General features: G+C 41.7%; 4 non-coding genes across 4 annotated transcripts; all 4 read left to right on the top strand.

Moving 5' to 3' along the window:
• The first annotated feature begins 4,783 nt into the window (after positions 1 to 4,783).
• Positions 4,784 to 4,855, top strand: TRNAP-UGG (transfer RNA proline (anticodon UGG)). Its single transcript has one exon. It is a non-coding gene; the product is annotated as a tRNA-Pro (tRNA).
• Positions 4,856 to 11,954: 7,099 nt separating this feature from the next.
• On the top strand, positions 11,955 to 12,026 carry TRNAS-UGA (transfer RNA serine (anticodon UGA)). The gene has a single exon. It is a non-coding gene; the product is annotated as a tRNA-Ser (tRNA).
• Positions 12,027 to 14,341: 2,315 nt separating this feature from the next.
• On the top strand, positions 14,342 to 14,413 carry TRNAP-UGG (transfer RNA proline (anticodon UGG)). The gene has a single exon. It is a non-coding gene; the product is annotated as a tRNA-Pro (tRNA).
• A 2,325-nt stretch (positions 14,414 to 16,738) lies between these two features.
• TRNAP-UGG (transfer RNA proline (anticodon UGG)) lies at positions 16,739 to 16,810 on the top strand. The gene has a single exon. It is a non-coding gene; the product is annotated as a tRNA-Pro (tRNA).
• The last annotated feature ends 623 nt before the right edge of the window (positions 16,811 to 17,433 follow it).

Raw genomic sequence — 17,433 nt, 5'->3', positions numbered from 1 at the left:
GATTTTGAGGGCTCGTTGGTCTAGGGGTATGATTCTCGCTTTGGGTGCGAGAGGTCCCAGGTTCAAATCCCGGACGAGCCCTTTTCTTGGTACTCTTTTCAAGTTGTTTTGAAGTTTGCGTTTCAAAACCAACATCAATTTTTTCTTTGCAGTAGTGGATAATTCTTTGCTAGAGTCTCATGCTTCAGCCCTGCCCAGTCTGAGCTAATACCAAACATCTGGTCTTGCATGGCATGTACGAGCGTTCAGCTAGGGATGTCGGGCAGGTTGCATGAAAGAACTCTAAAGCCAGAGGCCCATGGAATAGCCAGTTCGGAGCAGTTTCATTACAGAAAAATCAACTGTAGGTATCTGTTTCTGTAGTGTAGTGGTTATCACGTTCGCCTCACACGCGAAAAGTCCCCGGTTCGAAACCGGGCAGAAACAGTTGTTATATTGTGTTGGCTACAATGTTGATAGGTGCCGTTTTGCCATGGAATTGTCCAAGCCCTGAAGATTATTTCATGCAATCTCGTTCCAAGAAAGGGAATGCTCTCAAAACACTAAAGTAATCGGCGTGTGGATGTATCTGTTGGTTCTCAGACCTTGCTTTCAAAAGAGCCCTGCAATCGGTTCACTGCTCACCTAGAACAAGCATTAACATGGAGAATTGTTGGCACCAACAGGAATCTTATTTTAGTGGAGTGTTTCTGGCTTTGAGTGCAGAGGCCCTCGGCTCAATTCCAAGATGATCCTTCTCAGGGTGATGATACAAATGCATTGTCACCTTTACGTTTAATGTCAGAATCATTCGTTTCCAGTTGGTGGTGTAAGAATGTTTGCAACAGTATGGCGATTTTTCCTAGCCATGCATGAATGAAAGCATATCACTCGCCTTTAGGTGTTTTTCTAATACATTGATATTTGCATCTTCCTTCCTAGCCTGCATGTTTGACTATCTTACAGGCTGCATGTAATAAGTATCACATCAGGGCCCTTCTTCTACTCAATTCACAACTGTTCTATCACGACATAGATAAGAAAGCTGCATCTGCTTTTGTTGTGTAGTGGTAATCAGGTTTACCTGACGTGTGAAAGCCCCATGCTTTGAAAGTACACAGTAACAAAGAAACCGATGACTTTTATAAAAAGGTGTCATGTGTGTCTCTTACTTTGCACAAAAAGTGCCAGAGATGACTTCATTTGCAGTCACTTGAAAAGTAGGGATTCTCCAATAAATGGTAAATGGTTGAAACAAATCTGAAGAAATGCATGACATACCTGTGTGTGTGTGTGTATGCATGTATGTATATATAGGGAGAGAGAGAGCGTCAATATAAACAGACTTTATTTCAATCAAGCTGTCTTTTCTATCCTTCAGGAGCAGAATGTTCTGATCATCAGCGCTCCAGAATGTAGTGTTTTCTTGGCAAGCATCACATATTGTGATGTGTTAGCTAAAAGTTCCATATCCTAGAGACTGATATATTCCTCTGTACTTGTACCTTGGGTTTTCATCAAAACCTGGCATCATAAGCAGCTTTCTACTGCCACAGACTGGACAGCGAAACAATTTAAAATATCCCAGAAAAAGAAAATAAGCATGCTTAATCAGAGCTTTCTGGACAGGAAGGACATTTGAGCAAGTGAGGAATAAGCACTGCTTTTGTTAATTTGCATAGGCAGAATAGAGACTTCTGGGAAAAGGCCGAAATTACAGTCACAGAAAATGGCTGCATCTATAGAGAACGCTAAGAAGTGTTGGCAGCTTTTCCTCTGACCCTGACCACTTTTACAAGCAATCCTATGATAGTCAGCAGGACCCACCCTAAAAAGGAAGGGGCATCCACTTGGACCCTTTCCACCTTTTCTAAATCTCGCCTGATTGAGCACTGATTGAGCAGATAAGCACATGTCATTCTCATTTCAGAAAGGTATTGGTTAGCTTGCTGCTAGCAGCTCAGTTATGTTATGATGTTAGAGGCTATGCAAGGAATGCTTTCGTCCAGCGATATGCAGTTTTTATTGCGCCTTGCATTCAGCAGGAAGATCTTTAGCTTGAATCTGTGACCTAGGTATTCACCTTGGTATTTCTTTTGGCACAAAGTGAAGGAGTATTTGAGAGAAAATGCACAATGTGTTTCTTATGTTGTTATGAACAACTTGTTACTCTTTCTCATTAAGCTTCAGCCACTGCAGAAATATATAAATAAGGGCTGACTTCCTGTAAGACGTGTCCAAAGCTGGGACGGAATAAAAGGAGACACTTGTAAATGATAGTGCTATCGTTTGAGAAAGGGTAAGTTGAGACTGACTTTCATGCGTATTCACAGACCAAGCATCATAAAGATACCAGCATGATCTTCATTGCGGGCTTAGAGCCGGTATTAGCTTTTGAGAGGTAAGAGGATTTTGAGGGTTCGTTGGTCTAGGGGTATGATTCTTGCTTTGGGTGCGAGAGGTCCCGGGTTCAAATCCCGGACGAGCCCTTTTCTTGGTACTCTTTTCAAGTTGTTTTGAAGTTTGCGTTTCAAAACCAACATCAATTTTTTCTTTGCAGTAGTGGATAATTCTTTGCTAGAGTCTCATGCTTTAGCCCTGCCCAGTCTGAGCTAATACCAAACATCTGGTCTTGCATGGCATGTACGAGCGTTCAGCTAGGGATGTCGGGCAGGTTGCATGAAAGAAATCTAAAGCCAGAGGCCCATGGAATAGCCAGTTCGGAGCAGTTTCATTACAGAAAAATCAACTGTAGGTATCTGTTTCTGTAGTGTAGTGGTTATCACGTTTGCCTCACACGCGAAAGGTCCCCGGTTTGAAACCGGGCAGAAACAGTTGTTATATTGTGTTGGCTACAATGTTGATAGGTGCCGTTTTGCCATGGAATTGTCCAAGCCCTGAAGATTATTTCATGCAATCTCGTTCCAAGAAAGGGAATTCTCTCAAAACACTAAAGTAATCGGCGTGTGGATGTATCTGTTGGTTCTCAGACCTTGCTTTCAAAAGAGCCCTGCAATCGGTTCACTGCTCACCTAGAACAAGCATTAACATGGAGAATTGTTGGCACCAACAGGAATCTTATTTTAGTGGAGTGTTTCTGGCTTTGAGTGCAGAGGCCCTCGGCTCAATTCCAAGATGATCCTTCTCAAGGTGATGATACAAATGCATTGTCACCTTTACGTTTAATGTCAGAATCATTTATTTCCAGTTGGTGGTGTAAGAATGTTTGCAACAGTATGGCGATTTTTCCTAGCCATGCATGAATGAAAGCATATCACTCGCCTTTAGGTGTTTTTCTAATACATTGATATTTGCATCTTCCTTCCTAGCCTGCATGTTTGACTATCTTACAGGCTGCATGTAATAAGTATCACATCAGGGCCCTTCTTCTACTCAATTCACAACTGTTCTATCACGACATAGATAAGAAAGCTGCATCTGCTTTTGTTGTGTAGTGGTAATCAGGTTTACCTGACGTGTGAAAGCCCCATGCTTTGAAAGTACACAGTAACAAAGAAACCGATGACTTTTATAAAAAGGTGTCATGTGTGTCTCTTACTTTGCACAAAAAGTGCCAGAGATGACTTCATTTGCAGTCACTTGAAAAGTAGGGATTCTCCAATAAATGGTAAATGGTTGAAACAAATCTGAAGAAATGCATGACATACCTGTGTGTGTGTGTGTACGCATGTATGTATATATAGGGAGAGAGAGAGCGTCAATATAAACAGACTTTATTTCAATCAAGCTGTCTTTTCTATCCTTCAGGAGCAGAATGTTCTGATCATCAGCGCTCCAGAATGTAGTGTTTTCTTGGCAAGCATCACATATTGTGATGTGTTAGCTAAAAGTTCCATATCCTAGAGACTGATATATTCCTCTGTACTTGTACCTTGGGGATTCATCAAAACCTGGCATCATAAGCAGCTTTCTACTGCCACAGACTGGACAGCGAAACAATTTAAAATATCCCAGAAAAAGAAAATAAGCATGCTTAATCAGAGCTTTCTGGACAGGAAGGACATTTGAGCAAGTGAGGAATAAGCACTGCTTTTGTTAATTTGCATAGGCAGAATAGAGACTTCTGGGAAAAGGCCGAAATTACAGTCACAGAAAATGGCTGCATCTATAGAGAACGCTATGAAGTGTTGGCAGCTTTTCCTCTGACCCTGACCACTTTTACAAGCAATCCTATGATAGTCAGCAGGACCCACCCTAAAAAGGAAGGGGCATCCACTTGGACCCTTTCCACCTTTTCTAAATCTCGCCTGATTGAGCACTGATTGAGCAGATAAGCACATGTCATTCTCATTTCAGAAAGGTATTGGTTAGCTTGCTGCTAGCAGCTCAGTTATGTTATGATGTTAGAGGCTATGCAAGGAATGCTTTCGTCCAGCGATATGCAGTTTTTATTGCGCCTTGCATTCAGCAGGAAGATCTTTAGCTTGAATCTGTGACCTAGGTATTCACCTTGGTATTTCTTTTGGCACAAAGTGAAGGAGTATTTGAGAGAAAATGCACAATGTGTTTCTTATGTTGTTATGAACAACTTGTTACTCTTTCTCATTAAGCTTCAGCCACTGCAGAAATATATAAATAAGGGCTGACTTCCTGTAAGACGTGTCCAAAGCTGGGACGGAATAAAAGGAGACACTTGTAAATGATAGTGCTATCGTTTGAGAAAGGGTAAGTTGAGACTGACTTTCATGCGTATTCACAGACCAAGCATCATAAAGATACCAGCATGATCTTCATTGCGGGCTTAGAGCCGGTATTAGCTTTTGAGAGGTAAGAGGATTTTGAGGGCTCGTTGGTCTAGGGGTATGATTCTCGCTTTGGGTGCGAGAGGTCCCGGGTTCAAATCCCGGACGAGCCCTTTTCTTGGTACTCTTTTCAAGTTGTTTTGAAGTTTGCGTTTCAAAACCAACATCAATTTTTTCTTTGCAGTAGTGGATAATTCTTTGCTAGAGTCTCATGCTTCAGCCCTGCCCAGTCTGAGCTAATACCAAACATCTGGTCTTGCATGGCATGTACGAGCGTTCAGCTAGGGATGTCGGGCAGGTTGCATGAAAGAAATCTAAAGCCAGAGGCCCATGGAATAGCCAGTTCGGAGCAGTTTCATTACAGAAAAATCAACTGTAGGTATCTGTTTCTGTAGTGTAGTGGTTATCACGTTTGCCTCACACGCGAAAGGTCCCCGGTTCGAAACCGGGCAGAAACAGTTGTTATATTGTGTTGGCTACAATGTTGATAGGTGCCGTTTTGCCATGGAATTGTCCAAGCCCTGAAGATTATTTCATGCAATCTCGTTCCAAGAAAGGGAATTCTCTCAAAACACTAAAGTAATCGGCGTGTGGATGTATCTGTTGGTTCTCAGACCTTGCTTTCAAAAGAGCCATGCAATCGGTTCACTGCTCACCTAGAACAAGCATTAACATGGAGAATTGTTGGCACCAACAGGAATCTTATTTTAGTGGAGTGTTTCTGGCTTTGAGTGCAGAGGCCCTCGGCTCAATTCCAAGATGATCCTTCTCAAGGTGATGATACAAATGCATTGTCACCTTTACGTTTAATGTCAGAATCATTTATTTCCAGTTGGTGGTGTAAGAATGTTTGCAACAGTATGGCGATTTTTCCTAGCCATGCATGAATGAAAGCATATCACTCGCCTTTAGGTGTTTTTCTAATACATTGATATTTGCATCTTCCTTCTTAGCCTGCATGTTTGACTATCTTACAGGCTGCATGTAATAAGTATCACATCAGGGCCCTTCTTCTACTCAATTCACAACTGTTCTATCACGACATAGATAAGAAAGCTGCATCTGCTTTTGTTGTGTAGTGGTAATCAGGTTTACCTGACGTGTGAAAGCCCCATGCTTTGAAAGTACACAGTAACAAAGAAACCGATGACTTTTATAAAAAGGTGTCATGTGTGTCTCTTACTTTGCACAAAAAGTGCCAGAGATGACTTCATTTGCAATCACTTGAAAAGTAGGGATTCTCCAATAAATGGTAAATGGTTGAAACAAATCTGAAGAAATGCATGACATACCTGTGTGTGTGTGTGTACGCATGTATGTATATATAGGGAGAGAGAGAGCGTCAATATAAACAGACTTTATTTCAATCAAGCTGTCTTTTCTATCCTTCAGGAGCAGAATGTTCTGATCATCAGCGCTCCAGAATGTAGTGTTTTCTTGGCAAGCATCACATATTGTGATGTGTTAGCTAAAAGTTCCATATCCTAGAGACTGATATATTCCTCTGTACTTGTACCTTGGGGATTCATCAAAACCTGGCATCATAAGCAGCTTTCTACTGCCACAGACTGGACAGCGAAACAATTTAAAATATCCCAGAAAAAGAAAATAAGCATGCTTAATCAGAGCTTTCTGGACAGGAAGGACATTTGAGCAAGTGAGGAATAAGCACTGCTTTTGTTAATTTGCATAGGCAGAATAGAGACTTCTGGGAAAAGGCCGAAATTACAGTCACAGAAAATGGCTGCATCTATAGAGAACGCTAAGAAGTGTTGGCAGCTTTTCCTCTGACCCTGACCACTTTTACAAGCAATCCTATGATAGTCAGCAGGACCCACCCTAAAAAGGAAGGGGCATCCACTTGGACCCTTTCCACCTTTTCTAAATCTCGCCTGATTGAGCACTGATTGAGCAGATAAGCACATGTCATTCTCATTTCAGAAAGGTATTGGTTAGCTTGCTGCTAGCAGCTCAGTTATGTTATGATGTTAGAGGCTATGCAAGGAATGCTTTCGTCCAGCGATATGCAGTTTTTATTGCGCCTTGCATTCAGCAGGAAGATCTTTAGCTTGAATCTGTGACCTAGGTATTCACCTTGGTATTTCTTTTGGCACAAAGTGAAGGAGTATTTGAGAGAAAATGCACAATGTGTTTCTTATGTTGTTATGAACAACTTGTTACTCTTTCTCATTAAGCTTCAGCCACTGCAGAAATATATAAATAAGGGCTGACTTCCTGTAAGACGTGTCCAAAGCTGGGACGGAATAAAAGGAGACACTTGTAAATGATAGTGCTATCGTTTGAGAAAGGGTAAGTTGAGACTGACTTTCATGCGTATTCACAGACCAAGCATCATAAAGATACCAGCATGATCTTCATTGCGGGCTTAGAGCCGGTATTAGCTTTTGAGAGGTAAGAGGATTTTGAGGGCTCGTTGGTCTAGGGGTATGATTCTCGCTTTGGGTGCGAGAGGTCCCGGGTTCAAATCCCGGACCAGCCCTTTTCTTGGTACTCTTTTCAAGTTGTTTTGAAGTTTGCGTTTCAAAACCAACATCAATTTTTTCTTTGCAGTAGTGGATAATTCTTTGCTAGAGTCTCATGCTTCAGCCCTGCCCAGTCTGAGCTAATACCAAACATCTGGTCTTGCATGGCATGTACGAGCGTTCAGCTAGGGATGTCGGGCAGGTTGCATGAAAGAAATCTAAAGCCAGAGGCCCATGGAATAGCCAGTTCGGAGCAGTTTCATTACAGAAAAATCAACTGTAGGTATCTGTTTCTGTAGTGTAGTGGTTATCACGTTTGCCTCACACGCGAAAGGTCCCCGGTTCGAAACCGGGCAGAAACAGTTGTTATATTGTGTTGGCTACAATGTTGATAGGTGCCGTTTTGCCATGGAATTGTCCAAGCCCTGAAGATTATTTCATGCAATCTCGTTCCAAGAAAGGGAATGCTCTCAAAACACTAAAGTAATCGGCGTGTGGATGTATCTGTTTGTTCTCAGACCTTGCTTTCAAAAGAGCCCTGCAATCGGTTCACTGCTCACCTAGAACAAGCATTAACATGGAGAATTGTTGGCACCAACAGGAATCTTATTTTAGTGGAGTGTTTCTGGCTTTGAGTGCAGAGGCCCTCGGCTCAATTCCAAGATGATCCTTCTCAAGGTGATGATACAAATGCATTGTCACCTTTACGTTTAATGTCAGAATCATTTATTTCCAGTTGGTGGTGTAAGAATGTTTGCAACAGTATGGCGATTTTAACTAGCCATGCATGAATGAAAGCATATCACTCGCCTTTAGGTGTTTTTCTAATACATTGATATTTGCATCTTCCTTCCTAGCCTGCATGTTTGACTATCTTACAGGCTGCATGTAATAAGTATCACATCAGGGCCCTTCTTCTACTCAATTCACAACTGTTCTATCACGACATAGATAAGAAAGCTGCATCTGCTTTTGTTGTGTAGTGGTAATCAGGTTTACCTGACGTGTGAAAGCCCCATGCTTTGAAAGTACACAGTAACAAAGAAACCGATGACTTTTATAAAAAGGTGTCATGTGTGTCTCTTACTTTGCACAAAAAGTGCCAGAGATGACTTCATTTGCAGTCACTTGAAAAGTAGGGATTCTCCAATAAATGGTAAATGGTTGAAACAAATCTGAAGAAATGCATGACATACCTGTGTGTGTGTGTGTACGCATGTATGTATATATAGGGAGAGAGAGAGCGTCAATATAAACAGACTTTATTTCAATCAAGCTGTCTTTTCTATCCTTCAGGAGCAGAATGTTCTGATCATCAGCGCTCCAGAATGTAGTGTTTTCTTGGCAAGCATCACATATTGTGATGTGTTAGCTAAAAGTTCCATATCCTAGAGACTGATATATTCCTCTGTACTTGTACCTTGGGTTTTCATCAAAACCTGGCATCATAAGCAGCTTTCTACTGCCACAGACTGGACAGCGAAACAATTTAAAATATCCCAGAAAAAGAAAATAAGCATGCTTAATCAGAGCTTTCTGGACAGGAAGGACATTTGAGCAAGTGAGGAATAAGCACTGCTTTTGTTAATTTGCATAGGCAGAATAGAGACTTCTGGGAAAAGGCCGAAATTACAGTCACAGAAAATGGCTGCATCTATAGAGAACGCTAAGAAGTGTTGGCAGCTTTTCCTCTGACCCTGGCCACTTTTACAAGCAATCCTATGATAGTCAGCAGGACCCACCCTAAAAAGGAAGGGGCATCCACTTGGACCCTTTCCACCTTTTCTAAATCTCGCCTGATTGAGCACTGATTGAGCAGATAAGCACATGTCATTCTCATTTCAGAAAGGTATTGGTTAGCTTGCTGCTAGCAGCTCAGTTATGTTATGATGTTAGAGGCTATGCAAGGAATGCTTTCGTCCAGCGATATGCAGTTTTTATTGCGCCTTGCATTCAGCAGGAAGATCTTTAGCTTGAATCTGTGACCTAGGTATTCACCTTGGTATTTCTTTTGGCACAAAGTGAAGGAGTATTTGAGAGAAAATGCACAATGTGTTTCTTATGTTGTTATGAACAACTTGTTACTCTTTCTCATTAAGCTTCAGCCACTGCAGAAATATATAAATAAGGGCTGACTTCCTGTAAGACGTGTCCAAAGCTGGGACGGAATAAAAGGAGACACTTGTAAATGATAGTGCTATCGTTTGAGAAAGGGTAAGTTGAGACTGACTTTCATGCGTATTCACAGACCAAGCATCATAAAGATACCAGCATGATCTTCATTGCGGGCTTAGAGCCGGTATTAGCTTTTGAGAGGTAAGAGGATTTTGAGGGCTCGTTGGTCTAGGGGTATGATTCTCGCTTTGGGTGCGAGAGGTCCCGGGTTCAAATCCCGGACCAGCCCTTTTCTTGGTACTCTTTTCAAGTTGTTTTGAAGTTTGCGTTTCAAAACCAACATCAATTTTTTCTTTGCAGTAGTGGATAATTCTTTGCTAGAGTCTCATGCTTCAGCCCTGCCCAGTCTGAGCTAATACCAAACATCTGGTCTTGCATGGCATGTACGAGCGTTCAGCTAGGGATGTCGGGCAGGTTGCATGAAAGAAATCTAAAGCCAGAGGCCCATGGAATAGCCAGTTCGGAGCAGTTTCATTACAGAAAAATCAACTGTAGGTATCTGTTTCTGTAGTGTAGTGGTTATCACGTTTGCCTCACACGCGAAAGGTCCCCGGTTCGAAACCGGGCAGAAACAGTTGTTATATTGTGTTGGCTACAATGTTGATAGGTGCCGTTTTGCCATGGAATTGTCCAAGCCCTGAAGATTATTTCATGCAATCTCGTTCCAAGAAAGGGAATGCTCTCAAAACACTAAAGTAATCGGCGTGTGGATGTATCTGTTTGTTCTCAGACCTTGCTTTCAAAAGAGCCCTGCAATCAGTTCACTGCTCACCTAGAACAAGCATTAACATGGAGAATTGTTGGCACCAACAGGAATCTTATTTTAGTGGAGTGTTTCTGGCTTTGAGTGCAGAGGCCCTCGGCTCAATTCCAAGATGATCCTTCTCAAGGTGATGATACAAATGCATTGTCACCTTTACGTTTAATGTCAGAATCATTTATTTCCAGTTGGTGGTGTAAGAATGTTTGCAACAGTATGGCGATTTTTCCTAGCCATGCATGAATGAAAGCATATCACTCGCCTTTAGGTGTTTTTCTAATACATTGATATTTGCATCTTCCTTCCTAGCCTGCATGTTTGACTATCTTACAGGCTGCATGTAATAAGTATCACATCAGGGCCCTTCTTCTACTCAATTCACAACTGTTCTATCACGACATAGATAAGAAAGCTGCATCTGCTTTTGTTGTGTAGTGGTAATCAGGTTTACCTGACGTGTGAAAGCCCCATGCTTTGAAAGTACACAGTAACAAAGAAACCGATGACTTTTATAAAAAGGTGTCATGTGTGTCTCTTACTTTGCACAAAAAGTGCCAGAGATGACTTCATTTGCAGTCACTTGAAAAGTAGGGATTCTCCAATAAATGGTAAATGGTTGAAACAAATCTGAAGAAATGCATGACATACCTGTGTGTGTGTGTGTACGCATGTATGTATATATAGGGAGAGAGAGAGCGTCAATATAAACAGACTTTATTTCAATCAAGCTGTCTTTTCTATCCTTCAGGAGCAGAATGTTCTGATCATCAGCGCTCCAGAATGTAGTGTTTTCTTGGCAAGCATCACATATTGTGATGTGTTAGCTAAAAGTTCCATATCCTAGAGACTGATATATTCCTCTGTACTTGTACCTTGGGTTTTCATCAAAACCTGGCATCATAAGCAGCTTTCTACTGCCACAGACTGGACAGCGAAACAATTTAAAATATCCCAGAAAAAGAAAATAAGCATGCTTAATCAGAGCTTTCTGGACAGGAAGGACATTTGAGCAAGTGAGGAATAAGCACTGCTTTTGTTAATTTGCATAGGCAGAATAGAGACTTCTGGGAAAAGGCCGAAATTACAGTCACAGAAAATGGCTGTATCTATAGAGAACGCTAAGAAGTGTTGGCAGCTTTTCCTCTGACCCTGGCCACTTTTACAAGCAATCCTATGATAGTCAGCAGGACCCACCCTAAAAAGGAAGGGGCATCCACTTGGACCCTTTCCACCTTTTCTAAATCTCGCCTGATCGAGCCTGATTGAGCACTGATTGAGCAGATAAGCACATGTCATTCTCATTTCAGAAAGGTATTGGTTAGCTTGCTGCTAGCAGCTCAGTTATGTTATGATGTTAGAGGCTATGCAAGGAATGCTTTAGTCCAGCGATATGCAGTTTTTATTGCGCCTTGCATTCAGCAGGAAGATCTTTAGCTTGAATCTGTGGCCTAGGTATTCACCTTGGTATTTCTTTTGGCACAAAGTGAAGGAGTATTTAAGAGAAAATGCACAATGTGTTTCTTATGTTGTTATGAACAACTTGTTACTCTTTCTCATTAGGCTTCAGCCACTGAAGAAATATATAAATAAGGGCTGACTTCCTGTAAGACGTGTCCAAAGCTGGGACGGAATAAAAGGAGACACTTGTAAATGATAGTGCTATCGTTTGAGAAAGGGTAAGTTGAGACTGACTTTCATGCGTATTCACAGACCAAGCATCATAAAGATACCAGCATGATCTTCATTGCGGGCTTAGAGCCGGTATTAGCTTTTGAGAGGTAAGAGGATTTTGAGGGCTCGTTGGTCTAGGGGTATGATTCTCGCTTTGAGTGCGAGAGGTCCCGGGTTCAAATCCCGGACGAGCCCTTTTCTTGGTACTCTTTTCAAGTTGTTTTGAAGTTTGCGTTTCAAAACCAACATCAATTTTTTCTTTGCAGTAGTGGATAATTCTTTGCTAGAGTCTCATGCTTCAGCCCTGCCCAGTCTGAGCTAATACCAAACATCTGGTCTTGCATGGCATGTACGAGCGTTCAGCTAGGGATGTCGGGCAGGTTGCATGAAAGAAATCTAAAGCCAGAGGCCCATGGAATAGCCAGTTCGGAGCAGTTTCATTACAGAAAAATCAACTGTAGGTATCTGTTTCTGTAGTGTAGTGGTTATCACGTTTGCCTCACACGCGAAAGGTCCCCGGTTCGAAACCGGGCAGAAACAGTTGTTATATTGTGTTGGCTACAATGTTGATAGGTGCCGTTTTGCCATGGAATTGTCCAAGCCCTGAAGATTATTTCATGCAATCTCGTTCCAAGAAAGGGAATTCTCTCAAAACACTAAAGTAATCGGCGTGTGGATGTATCTGTTGGTTCTCAGACCTTGCTTTCAAAAGAGCCATGCAATCGGTTCACTGCTCACCTAGAACAAGCATTAACATGGAGAATTGTTGGCACCAACAGGAATCTTATTTTAGTGGAGTGTTTCTGGCTTTGAGTGCAGAGGCCCTCGGCTCAATTCCAAGATGATCCTTCTCAAGGTGATGATACAAATGCATTGTCACCTTTACGTTTAATGTCAGAATCATTTATTTCCAGTTGGTGGTGTAAGAATGTTTGCAACAGTATGGCGATTTTTCCTAGCCATGCATGAATGAAAGCATATCACTCGCCTTTAGGTGTTTTTCTAATACATTGATATTTGCATCTTCCTTCTTAGCCTGCATGTTTGACTATCTTACAGGCTGCATGTAATAAGTATCACATCAGGGCCCTTCTTCTACTCAATTCACAACTGTTCTATCACGACATAGATAAGAAAGCTGCATCTGCTTTTGTTGTGTAGTGGTAATCAGGTTTACCTGACGTGTGAAAGCCCCATGCTTTGAAAGTACACAGTAACAAAGAAACCGATGACTTTTATAAAAAGGTGTCATGTGTGTCTCTTACTTTGCACAAAAAGTGCCAGAGATGACTTCATTTGCAATCACTTGAAAAGTAGGGATTCTCCAATAAATGGTAAATGGTTGAAACAAATCTGAAGAAATGAATGACATACCTGTGTGTGTGTGTGTACGCATGTATGTATATATAGGGAGAGAGAGAGCGTCAATATAAACAGACTTTATTTCAATCAAGCTGTCTTTTCTATCCTTCAGGAGCAGAATGTTCTGATCATCAGCGCTCCAGAATGTAGTGTTTTCTTGGCAAGCATCACATATTGTGATGTGTTAGCTAAAAGTTCCATATCCTAGAGACTGATATATTCCTCTGTACTTGTACCTTGGGGATTCATCAAAACCTGGCATCATAAGCAGCTTTCTACTGCCACAGACTGGACAGCGAAACAATTTAAAATATCCCAGAAAAAGAAAATAAGCATGCTTAATCAGAGCTTTCTGGACAGGAAGGACATTTGAGCAAGTGAGGAATAAGCACTGCTTTTGTTAATTTGCATAGGCAGAATAGAGACTTCTGGGAAAAGGCCGAAATTACAGTCACAGAAAATGGCTGCATCTATAGAGAACGCTAAGAAGTGTTGGCAGCTTTTCCTCTGACCCTGACCACTTTTACAAGCAATCCTATGATAGTCAGCAGGACCCACCCTAAAAAGGAAGGGGCATCCACTTGGACCCTTTCCACCTTTTCTAAATCTCGCCTGATTGAGCACTGATTGAGCAGATAAGCACATGTCATTCTCATTTCAGAAAGGTATTGGTTAGCTTGCTGCTAGCAGCTCAGTTATGTTATGATGTTAGAGGCTATGCAAGGAATGCTTTCGTCCAGCGATATGCAGTTTTTATTGCGCCTTGCATTCAGCAGGAAGATCTTTAGCTTGAATCTGTGACCTAGGTATTCACCTTGGTATTTCTTTTGGCACAAAGTGAAGGAGTATTTGAGAGAAAATGCACAATGTGTTTCTTATGTTGTTATGAACAACTTGTTACTCTTTCTCATTAAGCTTCAGCCACTGCAGAAATATATAAATAAGGGCTGACTTCCTGTAAGACGTGTCCAAAGCTGGGACGGAATAAAAGGAGACACTTGTAAATGATAGTGCTATCGTTTGAGAAAGGGTAAGTTGAGACTGACTTTCATGCGTATTCACAGACCAAGCATCATAAAGATACCAGCATGATCTTCATTGCGGGCTTAGAGCCGGTATTAGCTTTTGAGAGGTAAGAGGATTTTGAGGGCTCGTTGGTCTAGGGGTATGATTCTCGCTTTGGGTGCGAGAGGTCCCGGGTTCAAATCCCGGACGAGCCCTTTTCTTGGTACTCTTTTCAAGTTGTTTTGAAGTTTGCGTTTCAAAACCAACATCAATTTTTTCTTTGCAGTAGTGGATAATTCTTTGCTAGAGTCTCATGCTTTAGCCCTGCCCAGTCTGAGCTAATACCAAACATCTGGTCTTGCATGGCATGTACGAGCGTTCAGCTAGGGATGTCGGGCAGGTTGCATGAAAGAAATCTAAAGCCAGAGGCCCATGGAATAGCCAGTTCGGAGCAGTTTCATTACAGAAAAATCAACTGTAGGTATCTGTTTCTGTAGTGTAGTGGTTATCACGTTTGCCTCACACGCGAAAGGTCCCCGGTTTGAAACCGGGCAGAAACAATTGTTATATTGTGTTGGCTACAATGTTGATAGGTGCCGTTTTGCCATGGAATTGTCCAAGCCCTGAAGATTATTTCATGCAATCTCGTTCCAAGAAAGGGAATTCTCTCAAAACACTAAAGTAATCGGCGTGTGGATGTATCTGTTGGTTCTCAGACCTTGCTTTCAAAAGAGCCCTGCAATCGGTTCACTGCTCACCTAGAACAAGCATTAACATGGAGAATTGTTGGCACCAACAGGAATCTTATTTTAGTGGAGTGTTTCTGGCTTTGAGTGCAGAGGCCCTCGGCTCAATTCCAAGATGATCCTTCTCAAGGTGATGATACAAATGCATTGTCACCTTTACGTTTAATGTCAGAATCATTTATTTCTAGTTGGTGGTGTAAGAATGTTTGCAACAGTATGGCGATTTTTCCTAGCCATGCATGAATGAAAGCATATCACTCGCCTTTAGGTGTTTTTCTAATACATTGATATTTGCATCTTCCTTCCTAGCCTGCATGTTTGACTATCTTACAGGCTGCATGTAATAAGTATCACATCAGGGCCCTTCTTCTACTCAATTCACAACTGTTCTATCACGACATAGATAAGAAAGCTGCATCTGCTTTTGTTGTGTAGTGGTAATCAGGTTTACCTGATGTGTGAAAGCCCCATGCTTTGAAAGTACACAGTAACAAAGAAACCGATGACTTTTATAAAAAGGTGTCATGTGTGTCTCTTACTTTGCACAAAAAGTGCCAGAGATGACTTCATTTGCAGTCACTTGAAAAGTAGGGATTCTCCAATAAATGGTAAATGGTTGAAACAAATCTGAAGAAATGCATGACATACCTGTGTGTGTGTGTGTACGCATGTATGTATATATAGGGAGAGAGAGAGCGTCAATATAAACAGACTTTATTTCAATCAAGCTGTCTTTTCTATCCTTCAGGAGCAGAATGTTCTGATCATCAGCGCTCCAGAATGTAGTGTTTTCTTGGCAAGCATCACATATTGTGATGTGTTAGCTAAAAGTTCCATATCCTAGAGACTGATATATTCCTCTGTACTTGTACCTTGGGGATTCATCAAAACCTGGCATCATAAGCAGCTTTCTACTGCCACAGACTGGACAGCGAAACAATTTAAAATATCCCAGAAAAAGAAAATAAGCATGCTTAATCAGAGCTTTCTGGACAGGAAGGACATTTGAGCAAGTGAGGAATAAGCACTGCTTTTGTTAATTTGCATAGGCAGAATAGAGACTTCTGGGAAAAGGCCGAAATTACAGTCACAGAAAATGGCTGCATCTATAGAGAACGCTAAGAAGTGTTGGCAGCTTTTCCTCTGACCCTGGCCACTTTTACAAGCAATCCTATGATAGTGAGCAGGACCCACCCTAAAAAGGAAGGGGCATCCACTTGGACCCTTTCCACCTTTTCTAAATCTCGCCTGATCGAGCCTGATTGAGCACTGATTGAGCAGATAAGCACATGTCATTCTCATTTCAGAAAGGTATTGGTTAGCTTGCTGCTAGCAGCTCAGTTATGTTATGATGTTAGAGGCTATGCAAGGAATGCTTTAGTCCAGCGATATGCAGTTTTTATTGCGCCTTGCATTCAGCAGGAAGATCTTTAGCTTGAATCTGTGGCCTAGGTATTCACCTTGGTATTTCTTTTGGCACAAAGTGAAGGAGTATTTGAGAGAAAATGCACAATGTGTTTCTTATGTTGTTATGAACAACTTGTTACTCTTTCTCATTAAGCTTCAGCCACTGCAGAAATATATAAATAAGGGCTGACTTCCTGTAAGACGTGTCCAAAGCTGGGACGGAATAAAAGGAGACACTTGTAAATGATAGTGCTATCGTTTGAGAAAGGGTAAGTTGAGACTGACTTTCATGCGTATTCACAGACCAAGCATCATAAAGATACCAGCATGATCTTCATTGCGGGCTTAGAGCCGGTATTAGCTTTTGAGAGGTAAGAGGATTTTGAGGGCTCGTTGGTCTAGGGGTATGATTCTCGCTTTGGGTGCGAGAGGTCCCGGGTTCAAATCCCGGACGAGCCCTTTTCTTGGTACTCTTTTCAAGTTGTTTTGAAGTTTGCGTTTCAAAACCAACATCAATTTTTTCTTTGCAGTAGTGGATAATTCTTTGCTAGAGTCTCATGCTTCAGCCCTGCCCAGTCTGAGCTAATACCAAACATCTGGTCTTGCATGGCATGTACGAGCGTTCAGCTAGGGATGTCGGGCAGGTTGCATGAAAGAAATCTAAAGCCAGAGGCCCATGGAATAGCCAGTTCGGAGCAGTTTCATTACAGAAAAATCAACTGTAGGTATCTGTTTCTGTAGTGTAGTGGTTATCACGTTTGCCTCACACGCGAAAGGTCCCCGGTTCGAAACCGGGCAGAAACAGTTGTTATATTGTGTTGGCTACAATGTTGATAGGTGCCGTTTTGCCATGGAATTGTCCAAGCCCTGAAGATTATTTCATGCAATCTCGTTCCAAGAAAGGGAATGCTCTCAAAACACTAAAGTAATCGGCGTGTGGATGTATCTGTTGGTTCTCAGACCTTGCTTTCAAAAGAGCCCTGCAATCGGTTCACTGCTCACCTAGAACAAGCATTAACATGGAGAATTGTTGGCACCAACAGGAATCTTATTTTAGTGGAGTGTTTCTGGCTTTGAGTGCA

The sequence above is a fragment of the Triturus cristatus genome, chromosome 8, assembly GCF_964204655.1.
Source record: "Triturus cristatus chromosome 8, aTriCri1.1, whole genome shotgun sequence".
In the NCBI taxonomy this organism is placed as follows: Eukaryota; Metazoa; Chordata; class Amphibia; order Caudata; family Salamandridae; genus Triturus; species Triturus cristatus.
The sequence above is the reverse complement of the archived record's forward strand: the minus strand, read 5'-3'. Positions and strand labels throughout refer to the sequence as shown.